The sequence below is a fragment of the Rhamphochromis longiceps genome, linkage group LG1, assembly GCF_057381845.1.
Source record: "Rhamphochromis longiceps isolate RC_006_pf linkage group LG1, R_longiceps_female_GT1.1, whole genome shotgun sequence".
Lineage (NCBI taxonomy): Eukaryota > Metazoa > Chordata > Actinopteri > Cichliformes > Cichlidae > Rhamphochromis > Rhamphochromis longiceps.
In genome coordinates this window covers 32,502,610-32,517,464 of record NC_140557.1, presented here as the reverse complement: position 1 = coordinate 32,517,464, position 14,855 = coordinate 32,502,610, and positions in this window count along the sequence as shown.

The window sequence follows — 14,855 nt, the reverse complement described above, 5'->3', positions numbered from 1 at the left end:
AATAAACCTATTTTCTTTCAGGGCCTGGGTCTGTGACCCATCAACTCGAGTTTATTTTGTATGTAGTTGACTTATTTTGTATTTCTGATATACATAATAAGATGACGTTAATTTCTGGTATTACTATTAGTTTGTCGTAGTTGAGTTTTCGTCTGGTTGATGTTTACTTTATGTCTCCTTGTCTATGTAGGTTGCGCTTGTGTCTTGCCCCTCTATGTCTCTCTACTCTCTCTACACAGCAAATCCAGCATGTCCAAATTAACACTGTCGGATTTGATTTCAACACTATTAAAGTGTCTATATGGGTCCACACCAGAGAGTGTTAATTTAACTCTTTTTGGAGAGTTGGTACGTTAACTCTGATTTAGTGTTAAACACCAAATCTGTCTGGAGTTGATAATTTAACACTTGGTGTTAAGAGTTTATATATTAACTCTCAAAGAGTATTTTAGTTTAACTACGTAAGAGTTAACTTCTAATTCATTCTAAAAAGCGGGAATTTTACTGTTCTGAACTTCTAGAAATTTCTTTTGGAAATAAACATTTACTAAAAAGATGCAATGGTTTTTGAAAAACATTTATTCTGAACTGTGCACCACAATTTCAAAACATTTTCTGAAAGATGTAACAGTATACATGTTCTCACTTTCATTAGAATTTTGTTTATCAAAAGGTCTGACATGGTAAATGCAAATAACAGCATTCTCATCACTTATTTCTTCAATACAATATGCATGTCCTTCATTCATCCCTTTGTGGAACTTCAACGCACTTCTGCTCTCCCCCATATTCCATCTTCACAAGCATATCCATATCCTGTGCGGAGATTGAATAAAAATTAGTTGACACTAATTAATGGCACAAATAATCCAGTAAACAATTGCAGCCCAGTAAAAAAAAGGAATCCTCTTTGAGCCATTACTTGTGTAAAGTATTTTCCCAAAAGACAAGGACACAGGCAACAGGTATACTGAACTAAATGTAAAACCTCAACCTTTTTCATTTTTACCTAAACCGTGTGCACAAAACTCTGGAGGGATCTATGCTAACGTAGAATCCAGTCAGGACGTCTGCTACTGCTGTTTGCTCGTTTTTTTTAATGGGCGATCGTTTTCAGGCTTCAAGTAGCACCATTATACCAACGTTTCACATTCTAGACATTGTTTTAGGTGTATTTGACCAAAAGTTTGACTGAAATTTCACATGCAAGCTTTTTTTCAAGGCTGTGGTATTTGCCCGCAAACAATACCTTTCAGCTAGCTAAAACAGAATATTATGCTATCAGCGAGCAACATGGCTAATGCCTTTCACACAGCTTTGTCTCAACTCCAAAGAGCCACAGAAGTAAAAGCTCATAATAATAATTGAAACAATCTTTGAAAGAATGACTTACCAAGCATGGCAAACAACTCAAATATGTAGAGCAAATGTTCTGAAACGGCTTCGCTTCAGCTTCGATTGGAGCCGTGCTGGGGGCGGAGTCTGTGAATTTACTCTGTTGGTGTCATAGCCCCTGTAGGAGTTCAGAGTTAAGAGGTCAAGAGTTAATGTTTCCATTGTAACACCTCCAGATTTGACAGAGAAACACTCATTTTTAACACTCGATTTTAACTACTATCATTTTACACCTCAGAGTTACATTAAAAGAATGTGACTCTGCTTAGAGTAAAATTAACTCTACTTTTGCAAGAAGACTATTAACACCAAAACATTTAACACTTTTGAATTTGCTGTGTATGTGTGTGTGTTTTAGGGTCCTCGTCCTCCTTATGTCAAGGAGTGGCTGTGTGTAGGCAAGAGATGACCCAAACGCACGGCTCAAGACACACGGGGATAAACTCAAAAGGCAGGTCTTTATTAACAGGAACACAAAGAGCGATACAAAACTATACTGGGAGAAAGCTAAGGCACAGGGGAGACACAAGGAAACGCACACAACCATGAGGGACGACGCGACACGGAACAGAGGGGGACGCTGACATAAATACACAGAAGGTAACAAGAGAAGTGGAAGCACACGGGGAACACAGCTGAGGACAATTACACACGACAGAGCGGGGAGGACACGAAACTGAAAATGCTGATGTCGAGACGTGGACCTTAAACATAACACAGAAAGTACACAGAGACAGCCGAGAGAGGCAGAGAGAGAGAACACGATGGAAAGAGGAAAACACGGGACACAAGGAGTGGAAGCGAAGCACAATAACTCAAATCACTATATACACGGTCACACAAAGGGAGACACAGACGACAACACGGGGGGGGGGGGAATCTAATAACCAATACTGAACAGAAAACCTAGGGATCTTAAGAATACAAATGAACTTAATACAGAATGTCAAAACTCAAAACATCAGGTCAGAAGTCCTGGGACCGTGGCCTTCCTTTCCATTCCCCCAATCTATCATGGAATTTATGCCTGTGTGTTTACATCCTATTGTCATGTTTGGTTGTCATGTCTGCATCTCTCCATGTTTCCCGTTTTATTTTGTAAGGTCTAGTGTTTTCCGTTAACTGTGTTTAGTTTCATTTCCTTTGTGGCGTTCAGGTTCATTTGTGTCTTCTGTGTTTCCCTCATTACCCTCCTGTGTATTTAAGCCCTCTGTCTTCCTCTGTTCTTTGTTGGGTCACCTGATTTCATCATGTCAAGTCACGTCAGGTCACAGTGTTTTGTTACAACCGTTCAGGGTGATGTTCACGCTCATGTTTGGATTATTCCCCCGTCTCCCCCGTCTGTTTAGTTGTCCCAGTTTAGGTTTCAGTTTGGTTCCGCCTCTTGTTTCGCCTTGTGTTGTTTTATTGGGGGGGGGTTCGTATTAAGCCCAATAAATTGGCTTGCTTTTTGTTACTCTTTGTCTCCCATTCTCCCATTTCTGCTTTTAGGGTCATTCTATAAGCACGCCAGCAATCCCCACCATTTTCAAGCACTGTTTCATCTTTCCTCATCTTAAACAATAACTTATTTTTGAATTATTAAACAAAATGTGGCGTGAGTTCAGAATGTGTGCAAAGATATGCTATACTGTACTATACTGTAACTCTACGCAGTATGTTTTGAAGTCTTCTGTATTCATTTGTGTTCTATAGCTGCACACTATTAACATCATATAGTGTCAGGGTCCCTGTGCGTACCCGGTCGGCTCAGTATGGCTACATATGTTTTGTATTCTTTTTTTATTTTTTCCTGCTCTCTCCCTTCCCCTCTTTCCCTCCTCCCTCTGCCTGGGCGGAGCTCACCTGTGGGCTCCTGCCCTTGGCCCACGCACCTGTGGCTCATCACGAGTGATCCAGCTCCTTTATAAGATGGCAGCCCTGTGTTTCTCGTCGCTGGACCGTTGCTGACCCTCGTCAGTGTAACCCCAGCTCAATTACTTCTGAAGTGTTTTCACAGCGATTTACCTTACTATCCCTTCGTGTCTCTGTGTACAGATTCCCTGGACCTACCCCTGTGTTACCCGAGTGTGTGTGTGTGTGTGTGACTATCGGCGTCTTTCCCGGTCGTGTGTGGACCCCCGGAGCCCGGCTTTCCCCTCACTTTTGCAAATAATCACCTGGTGTATCATAATAAAGACTCTTGTGCTTCCAAGACCTAGAGCCTGTGCGTGAGTCCGTTCAGTCCCGTTGTGACATATAGAGTGGTCAACAAACACACATTACACAACATTACCATTGCTATTTCCTTTTTTTTTTTTTTTTGCCTGTCCCGTTTGGCTCTTTTGCCATCTGAATTATTGCTATTTCCTACTAGAACTATTTGGATACCACTCAAATACCAAGGACCACACCCTCTAGTAGCCGTGTGGTCATGTTTCTTCTTACAATCAAAAATCAACATTCTGGGAAATAATAACAAAAATATTAAATTTTTTATTATAAAATGAAATATAAAGCCTGTTACATTGAAATCTGTTCTTTGTTAATATTCTGTTCTGTATATGAAATTATTATTATCGTGCTCTGTGTGTGTAAATTTATATTTTAAATGTATGTTATTTCACATTACTAGTATTAGTTCAAGGAGTGTATGACCACTCTGATTTTAATTGTCTTTAGCAAACGAGGACTAGCTATGATGCAATAACATTGTGTAGCATTGTATCGTAGTTTGTTTGTTTTTTTGTTTTAAATACATGTTAATCATTGTTTAAATGATTAACATGTAGAAATTTACAAAATTGTAAAAGTATTTTGACCCACTCTTTTTTTACAACATCAGTTGCTTCAGTTCACTAAGGTTTGCAGACACAGCTCTCTTAAAGTTCTACCACAGCATTTCAATCAGGCTGAGGTCTGGACCTGGACTGGGTCATTGCAACACCTTGATTCTTTGCTTTTTCAGCCATTCTGTTGTTGTGCTTGGGGTCACTGTTGTGTTGCGTGACCCAGTCTTGGCCGAGCTTTAGCTGTCAGACAAACGTGTAGCTGTGAATTCTGGCCAAACATCTTCACTTTGCTCTCATCTGTTCAAAGGCCATTGTTTGAGAAATCCTGCTGGGTTTTCTCAGCTGCAACTTTGTAAACCTAAACTGTGCTGTCATGTTCTTTTTAGAGACAAACAAGCCATACCCATTCAGGCAATTTTCTAATTGGGCTGTCATGAACTTTATTTAACATGTGGCTGCAGCTCAGGAGGTCGAGCAGGTCCTCTACTGGTTGGAAGGTTGGTGGTTTGATCCCTGGCTGCTCCAGTCTGCATGCCAAACATCCTTAGGCAAGAAACTACTGTGATCTATCCATCAAAGTACTAAAGTGTGTGTTCAAGAGGAAGTACTAAAGATAACAAGTGTTGGTGTGAATGTTTTGTTTATGTTTTTTTGATGATCAGCTGTACTTGGTTAATAGCACCTGGTGGCTACTTCACCTACTTACTTCCTAAAAGGTCCAGTAAGGGTGTACTTAGTACTTTGACATTACTAATGGTGGTTATTATTAATTCAGAGAGTTGTTTAGAAATCCCATCTCAGGAATCCCCTTGTTATTTAAACTAGTTCTGATATTAAAATATCAGAACTAGTTTGATGCTTCAATTTGGGAAAATCAGATTGTAAAAAAGTTCAAATGTATTTTGATATCTAATAAACTCTGTGCTCTAACAAGGGATCAAGGCATTGGGATGTTGTTACCAAGCCCTGAAGTGCTCCAGTCTCCCCTGTATGTCAAGAGATAAGTCATTATATTCACTTCACCTGTATCAAGTTCCTCCACCCTGCTTCTCAAGAGCTACACTAGTCTGCTGCTTTCACTATGATGCCCTGGGGCAATGCTGATGCGGAGAAATGTGCTGTGAAAAGCTTGGGAGAATCCCCACAACTATCTCGATCAATAGGATTTCTTCCCCCCCTTAGAAGTCTACACTGTGGGGAGTTAACTTTAGCGAATTTTATTATAACGACAAGCAACAGAGTATTTTAAAATCTGCAACACGGATATCAGCTCTGACCTTTACTTTTATCTACCCATCATTCCACAGGCACAGTCTGTCCCTGAATGATCTGTATCTGGGGGATTTGTTAGAGAAAGGTCATGTTTGTTAACTTTTACATATAAGCATTTGACATTATACAAGTTTCTTCATTATTGTGTGAAAGAAAGACAAAATAAAGAGTTTATTAAAGTGACCCAGACAGAGTCAAAGACATGCCGGGTGGTGAGCTATTCATATATGTCTTCTTATAACCTGGAAGAGTGGAAAGTCACCAAGTTGTTAATATTCAAGTGCAGCTTGTGCACTTTAATTGTGAGGTTTTGCAGGGTATTTTAAATGAGAACAAGTAATCAAGGGTACAGACTGCCAATTCAGCCTTGAATTGTAATGTGTTTTGCGCACAGCTCCAAGATAGGCATGAGTGAATATAGCCTTTTTCCTCACAGCTAATTTTACTACAGTATCAGGGAGAATTGATAGGGGGGAAAAATGCCAAGTCACTCAAGCTTTTCTCGAAGCTTTGTAGCAGAGACATGACATTTCAGAGCAATAAGTGTTGTATACTATCATACAGTCAATGTCTTATATGGACCACAAACATAGTTTAAGCAGTCTGTGCATCAGTTTAAATATAACGTTTGCTTCTGTTGTTGCCGGTCATATATATCAATTTTTACTTTATAAATTAGAAATCCTGTCTGTGTAGATAATCTGTCCTTGCAGAATAGCATCTCCTTTACATATAAAGGAGTGCTATAAAAATTATTTTTGGTTATGGTATGGTATAAATAATGAGTGTAGGTGTTATGATTCACACTATTCATGAGATACAAGCTTCAAGTTTCAGCATTACAAGAAAAATGGATCCTAAAGCTTCTTTTGAAGTCAGTACAGTGTGAAGCTGCTGTAAGACCACAAATATAAATTGAGCATTGAGTCCCTAATGAATCGAACTTAAATGAAAATAATATTTCAGTGGCAATTAGTACTTGGTGTGACATACCTGGTTAAAAAATCGTAACGAAAGTGTCATCAAACTTTTTTAGATTTTAGCTTTATTTGTGTTTGGTTTGTCTTAAAAACCTCTGTGAGATCAGATGAATGTAACATAAATATAGGCGTCACAGTACTGTATGTCAATTAATCACTAAGATAACCAATCATGTAATGAATAAAATAATATGTTTTTATTCGTTTGTTTGCCAAATAGATGAACAAGTCTGTTATGTGTAAGTTTTTTTTTTAAAACCAAACCATGAGTAGGCTTTGAAAAATGGAAAGTGATCTGAATCAACATTCAAAGACCATACAGAGCTAATTTGCACCAGGAGCGCTGACAGCACATCTCCAATCATCAAATGTTCAAGAACTGGAAATGGAAAATGCCCACAGAGAGACTGGAAGCACAGGCGCTGCTTCCAGAAACATGCCCTCAATAGCTGCCCTGTCATCTTAGAGGATTTTCCCTCACACTTCAAAATTTCTGTTCAATTTTAGAAATAGAAATGATACATTTGTGGCTGAAATTCTAAGGTTTTTCTTGACAAACTATTGACAGCAGGATAAGCTGATGGCAGGCTTGTGCTGTAGCTGTACTGTGATCAAGAGTTCCACCAACAGCTCTCCTCGATCTGTCTGTATAACAGAGTTGTTTGGTATTGGCTAAAAGCAATACCATTAAACAGCTAATAAACTCATTTTTGATGTTATTGCATCCCAAACACATATGTTGCCTGCTATTTTAATCACATCATACTCTGAATCTGAAAACATTTTCCATTTATTGTACAAAGCTAAATTGCCACAGAACTCCTCTCCTGTCAGAAATTACCATGTATTAGCCGAGGCTCGATGCTGCACCTCGAGAGCAGCTTAACCCTGCAGGAACCAAACGCTTTAATGAACTCTGCATACTAATATTGAAATCAGATCTGGGTATCATTTGAAAAATTGTGCAGCAAAGTTCAAAAAGATCTGAGGTCTCTGTTTCTCAGTAATTACTTCTTTATTACAGTGTGCTGGAGTTGTAATGAATTTGATCTGCCTGCATTAAGACGTGCCAGGTAATCCTGCGAAATTTATCACCAACACCTTTTCATCAGCCAAAGGCTTTCCTCACTATTGCTGTGATGCATCAAGATCATAGAAAAACTGCCCACACTGTAATGTGGGCATAAACTGAATGGACAATATACATATTTTATTTGAAAATAAAACATAGTCTTTCACTTGGCTTTTGTATAGCTTAAAGCTTATGTTCTAGGACTGAGCTGTGGCTAAGCTATAAGAATGAAGGAATTAAAAGCAACGGCAACAGCTAAAAACATAAAGAAACACAAATGTAATGTAAAAGACATGCACACATGTATTCATCCTGTGTTTATATGCATCCATTTTCTATTTATACTGCAAAAAACATATCAAAAGATTAGGAAATTAACCGAACCAATGGCATTCAGCTGTAACATTTGCTAATTATTATCTTTCACTGGGAATTATTATTGCATGAAAGGGAAATTTTAATCCTCTATATGTTAATTTACTAAAGGTAACAAAAAAAATATAGACAAAAATGTGTTTACAAATGTATCTTATACTTTGACCTTATGTTTGACTTTAATGTAATATTCATATGAATTTGACCTGTAAAAAGGCAAAAACCTAGATAATGATCTAGTTAGATATTAACATTTCCACCTACATGAAATGGTACACCTATTACATACATTTTGACAGAAATCGAGGTAATAGTAATCATAGGTAAATATCTCTGTTTACCTACTAATATAATGTGCAAAAGATCTGTTGTCACTCTCCTCACAAATTAATTCATCTACACCTGAATGATGTACAACAGGTATAAAACCTGTAAAAACCAAAAGCCCATAGGAATCTAAGTCTACGGGCTTCAGGGCACAAAACAACACAATCTAACAGAAAGCAGGTGATAATGGAGCAAATGCTGACTGCTGGGGTAACTTGGGAATAGGAAACAGGTGAGCAGGTGATTTAGACCACTGGGGAAGTCTGAGGGATCTGGCGGTCAGGTGTTGAATGGTAAGGACTGAGTGGGTTAGTAGAAATGCAGTTTTGTGAGCAAGGCGGAGTGTTGCTGAATGCAGAGGCAACACAGGCAAATAGATGAGAGCAGAGGTAGCTGCTGTAACACACTGACACGCCACAGAAATAATCCTCAGATTATTTAGAAATACAAGACGTATTCAATACTCATTAAGCATGAATAATTATTTTTTTCATATAACATATACATGTATCCACACATTACTTTTGAAGTTAGGAAGACCTTGTATCCAAGTGTACTGCTAAACCCTTAAGGCCAGCATAACTTACTGTAACAAATCGAATGTATATATGTTACTTCCACAATCAGCATAAATAAAACATAAACAGAAGTTTTCTTACGTTTTTTTTTTTTTTTTTTACAGCTGAATCCTAGTGAACTTGGACCAGTCTTTTTTCCCAGTGCAGCTTACTGATAACAACTAGAGACTAGAGATGTGCATCATTAATTCATGAGTGGTGGGGGTGGCAGTTGAAATGTGTTGACGCCTCAGAGGAGGGTAATTAAACAGATAGAGCTGTTTCCATGCAGTAAAGTAGGCTTGCACTGATGTGCCGTGGGAAACGGGATGTGTCTGTTGACGCTCACGAGAGCCCTATAATTTAACACAACCCTGAAATGCACATGTATGTTGATTCAGTCTGCTCTGAGCTTCAAAGAGCACATGAGTTGGAACAGCACCAAGCACGTCCTCCTTTTGGGGGGGTTTGACTGAAAAAAACCCCAGCGCGTGTTATCACATGTGATCCCCTCGATGGTGCTCAACTTTCAAGACCAAAGAGCATATTTAGCCAACTGCTCATTTACTGATTGATGTATATTAATGCGCTAAAGTCAAATAAGAACACTATGCCTTATCTGGAAGATTTAGAAGTTTAGTGTTTTTAACACATTTAAGAATATTTAAGTTTGCAAAGATACACTGTAAGTAGGTGTGGGAGTGAATATTTCATGTTTATTTTGGGGTATAGGAAGATAAATGTGAACTACTAAATGCAGTCTTTTATTGGTTTTAAAGCTGAACAGCCATCACGTTTAAAAAGTATTGACTCTAAGAGACATGAAGAGGTGAGAATTATCAAAAGGCCGTTTTAGGAACTGCTCCAGAATATTGTGCTTTGGGGGATGCATTCGATTAAAGACTATTTGTGATTGGACTACATCAACACAGAGAAGTGCTAGTTCATGCCTGAATAAAGTCATGCTCACATTTTTTTGAATGTTGTTACTTTGTAGTCAGTGGTAGGAAAATAAAAACCACTGGTTTAAATATTGTAGTTGCTGAAGGGAGACACTTCAACTTCAAGGGTGAGGTGCTCACACTAATGCAAAGAATCATCAAAACATATTGAAAAAGTAACTTATGCATTTCTTATTTTTACAAAATAATGGTGATACAAAACCCTCAGATAGGAGCACCAATGCTGAACATTTAGTATTGCTTTCTTCTGCTGGTAACCACTGTCTAAATACTTGTTTTTGTTGGTTTGCTTTGGTTTTGGGGTGTTTTTGGTTGAGGTTTAAGGCTTAAAAGAAGTTACTTATTTTTTTTCTTCTTCTTAAATCATGCTTTTTATTTGTTTTTGTTTCTAATGTCTCTGTAAAGCACTTTGAATCACCTTGTTGTTGAATTGTGCTATACAAATAAACCTTGCCTTGCCTTCTTCTGCACCCACTTCTTGTATGCAAATTGGTCCCCGTCTCATCCTTTCACCATCCTTTTTTACAAGTAGCCTCTGAGCGCACTGTGCTTCTTCTTCTCTGAACCTACTGAGACACACGTTCTGCTACCACACAGGATGAGAGGCTGACTGCTGAGATGCGTGTTGTTAAGCAGAAGATGAAACCCATCTGCTTTAGAGTACAGTGCAGTTCAATTTAGGGGGTTTTAAGGGCCATATACTTACAGGCAAGGAACACATCTAAATGGTTGAGACTAAACTCTTTAAAGACCTGAAACAGGAGCACCACAGCTGACAAAAACATAATTATTTGTTGTGTCAGAGCTGTGACTAGGCCATTTTGAAGGTTGCAGCATTTCCAGTGGTTTTCCTGACTGCAAAGTTTAATTCCAGCCAATTTGCACAGCTACTGATCTTAACGATGGGTTTCTGTCACTGGGCTAAAGGTGTGTTAGAGAGTGAATTACTGTAGCAATTAAATATTGCAGACTCTTCACCTGCAATGGGACACCATTAATAGGCACAGCAGGAGCACATTCCCAATTTTCACAAAAAGCTGTAAACTTTGATTGGTTTCATGGTGTGAATTGCGGTTAAGGGGTGGCAGCTGCTCTCACTGCAGACAGGAGAAAAGCTAATGATCAAAATGAGTGGTCATGTGTTCTCTGCAAGCCAAATTGTGAATATAAATTGAATTTGAAGTTAAAGTGTTGCTGATAAGTTGAGCTAAAATGTAATTGACTGGGTCAAACTGAACAGCACATGTTAAGATGCTGCTCTGCTGATTGATTCTTGCAGGAGCAACCTGGAAAAAAAAAGCATCACACTTGAAGCTGGAAAAAAGGGGGTGCATTGATGAATTAGATGTGCCACAAAGCATTATTTTCCTCTGATGTGTTTCAAAGCAATAGGTTCAGAGGCACTTTGTCATAGCTGTCTTGCGCTGAGAGAAGCTCATAGAAAAATATTTCCTCAGTATGACTCCAAATTTGATAGAGAACGAAATGAAACAAGGTCGAAAGGTTCACACATTGTTTTTCATATCATCAACATCAAAATGAGTTCCACTGGTTTTTAATTCATCTTTGATTTTTGGAAATTACTTAATCAGAGCAGCTTCTAAATAAAAGCACAGATATACCCTTTGTTTGTCTGAGCGGTGACGTAAAAACAAGTCGGAGGATGTTTTCGTAGAATATATCGTTAAAACTTTCAAAACGTTACGTCAGGATCAAGAGCTTTACTTTCACGACTTACAATTGTCCTTGGAGTCCTGAGGCTCATAAGTAACAAGCACTACCCATACCTAATTGGAAAAACATATCTTGTCAGTGCCCTTGTTATAGAAACCCCGAAGCCACTGAGCTGTTGTTGCACCACCGTCCAATAAATTCAAAGCCACACATTTTGTACACGCAAGCATTTTACGTCACACTTTTTGTATTATGATAAATTCACACTAAACACTGTTTAAAGAACTTTTAAACATACTGTTGGCCTTTTCACTAACTTGCAACTTCGACCTTCCCAAACAAAATGATAGGTTCACAGACTTGCATACATACACATAAACACAAAGAAGGCAAATATAAAGATGACAAAAACAAATCCATCCAAGTGAGATACTGGACACTGACATAACCATAAGAGAGAAGAATCTCTCCATCACCTCATGACTTAAAACACAAAATCCCCAGGAACCGCTGTTTAATGAATTATGACATAAAAAAGAAAACTTCAGCATTTATGTGTTGTGAACATGTATTAAGAAGGATATATTCCACTAGACAGGTACTTTGTGAAATACTTTCCTAATTCAATCAGCTGGGCTGCATGTAATGTGCTGAAAAGATTAGGAGAAAGAGGCTCCATCCTTTTTATCTGTAAATGGAACTATAATTATAATAATAATCGTCATAATACTCAAAAGTCCATGTTTTATGTATTGAAGCTGGTTTGTTTTATAACACGACGTGATCATTGATTTCCCAATTTAAGGAGGACAAAGTTACTGTTTTTTGGAGTTTGCGAACGAACTATACACACAACTATGTAAGAAATTTCTATTTAACATCCAATGACTGACAAGAAATTGATTGCTACTTTTCAAAAAAACTGCTCACAACAAAGCCAGGACTGCCAGTTTTAAAAAATGTTGTGTGAATGCATCCACAATAGTGATTTTTTTTCTCCATTTCTTACAGCTCAGTAGGTTTAAATTAATAAATCAATCCATCTATCCATCCATCCATTTTCTGCCATTTTTCCAGGTCTCCTCTCCCCAACCCCACTCCAGTTCTTCTGGAGGGAGGGGGACGAGTTTCCAAGTGTAATTGTTCTATTCCAGGATCTCCTTCCATTTAGACATGCCGAAAATACCTCATCTAGGATCTATCATCTAGATCCAGGACCTCAAACAGCTCCTTTTATTCTAGACGGTCTGAGCACCTCCCAAATATCCATCAGTCATACCCTATCTCTAAGAGAGGCCCAGGCACCCTTCAGATGAAGCGCATTTTTGTACACTGTTTTTCTTTTGGTTGATAACCACAGCCATATAGCTACAAATAGGAACATAATCTGAGTGATTCCCAAAATCTCCATCACACTGGGACTGGGTCACATAGAGAATTTTAATTAAAAGGCGACTGGGTCAGTAGTTTATAAGAGCTGGAGACTGGGTCGCTGCCTTTGGCTAGAGCTCTAAAAATTTTATCTGTCCCCATAGTACTATGAAAAGGGCTTTTACAAGCATGTGAAATATAGATTTCAGCTGACTTGGTCTGAAAAATCTTGAGTTATGCTTATAATCTCTCTCTCTCTTCCATAATGTGGGAAACTGGGGAAAATTTTACAGCAAATCAAGACTTAATTTAGGACAGTCATCTGTAGTTAAACCAAGTTACCCCTAGTATATTTTCCTACCACCTCAATTCCAGAAACGTTTAAACATTTAAAATATTTTCTGTTATGGTTTTATATTTTATTCACTGTGATTAACAATAAATAAATGACTGCATTCTTTTTTTTTTAATATTTTAAATGTCACCCTAACTTTTTCAGAATTGGGTTAGCATCCCTACCTAAGCTCATTTTATTTATTACACAAGCAGTACTAGAATTCTGTGCCAGCTGAAAAGGTTTTACCACAACTGTAGCTCAGTAAAGCCCTAATGGTCACATGACCTCATCAGTCCCTCAAGATGTGCTCATTCCTCCTTAGCTGAGAAGGTCATCGGCAACCGCTTTTTGCTTTGTTCATTTAAGATAAAGGGAAAAGTCAGAGTTTCAGTATAATTGGAGTGTTTAGTCAGGTCATTCTGATCACAGTCCATTTGGCAGCCATTAACACCATTTCCTTATCCAGGAAAGATATTCAGATATAGATTTTCTCTTCATACCACAAGTAAATGTGGCAATCACACGTGAATGACCAATAAAAAGAGAATTGCTTTTAACTGTAGGATGGTACATAAGTGTGCTGCAAGGAAGTGGACTGCTTTCCCCCCTTGTGGATCACCATTACAGCATTGTCTAATCTGTGTTCCATCCAGGCCTGAAACTTTTTAATGGAGTGAACTATTGAACCATGCAGTGAGCACTATAGGTAAGATACACTCTTACAGCCAAGTCTAATTCCTCATGGAGGAAGTGCGATGGGGGTTGGTGCAGGGAGCACGGCAAAGCCCGATTAGGTGGCATTAATGGGTTTTTAATTTAAGTCTGGGCTTATTAGATGTCAAACACAAAAGGGCTGCATGGATTTTAAAGATGAGTTGAGTTAACCTCCTGTCAGGTGAGTATGACACCTGCTCCAATGCTATTCCCTTACACCGAGGTGCAGCAGATTATATGGGAACATGCACTCTGATCAAAAAGAAGCACAAAGCCGAGACTCGCACAAAAAAAAAGAGAAATGAATCGCTTGTTGATCCCAGAATAAAAGGGAACCGATACCTCTGCTGCATGACACGTACCTTCCTCACCTTGAAGTCCTTGTTATCCATTAAAGCTCATGCTTGTTGGTCAGTTTGCCGCTTTTCACATACTTCGCTTTTTCAAGCCCGGTATTGTCTGCTGCGTCTCTCAGAATACAAACACACTTTGAACTCAATTTGATGCTAGTGCAATGCATATTTAAAGTGCATTGCACTAGACATTGTCATGGCAGCTTGACAATAAATATAGAGAATGAAAGATGGCTGTGAAAGAGCATGTCTGATGACAGCCATGCAGGAGTAAAGTGTGCATGTGTGTGTGTAGGTGTGTGGGTGTGTGTGGGTGTGTGATTGTGTAAAACAGAAGCAGAATGAGTGATGAACAGGTTCTGCCTGCCTACTTCATTTCCCAGTAATACAGATCTACTGTCTGCACTGACATAGCATTAAAATAATAATGTCTTCAAACTAAAGTCATCAATGACATTACTGCAATATTAATGTAGGTCATTTGACATGTTAAGAATTACTTCTGACGTAAAGGAAGAATGCAATAACCTGTCTAAAATATGCTGGAAGATGATGATAGACTTCAAAAGTCTTGCTTTTCACGTATGTACTCATGACTGGTTTGCTTGCACTAAACACAGTATTGGCACCACTAAAAACAGAATACTGGTGTATGTAAACATCGTATCCGATCATGTGTTTAATAGTCACGTAGA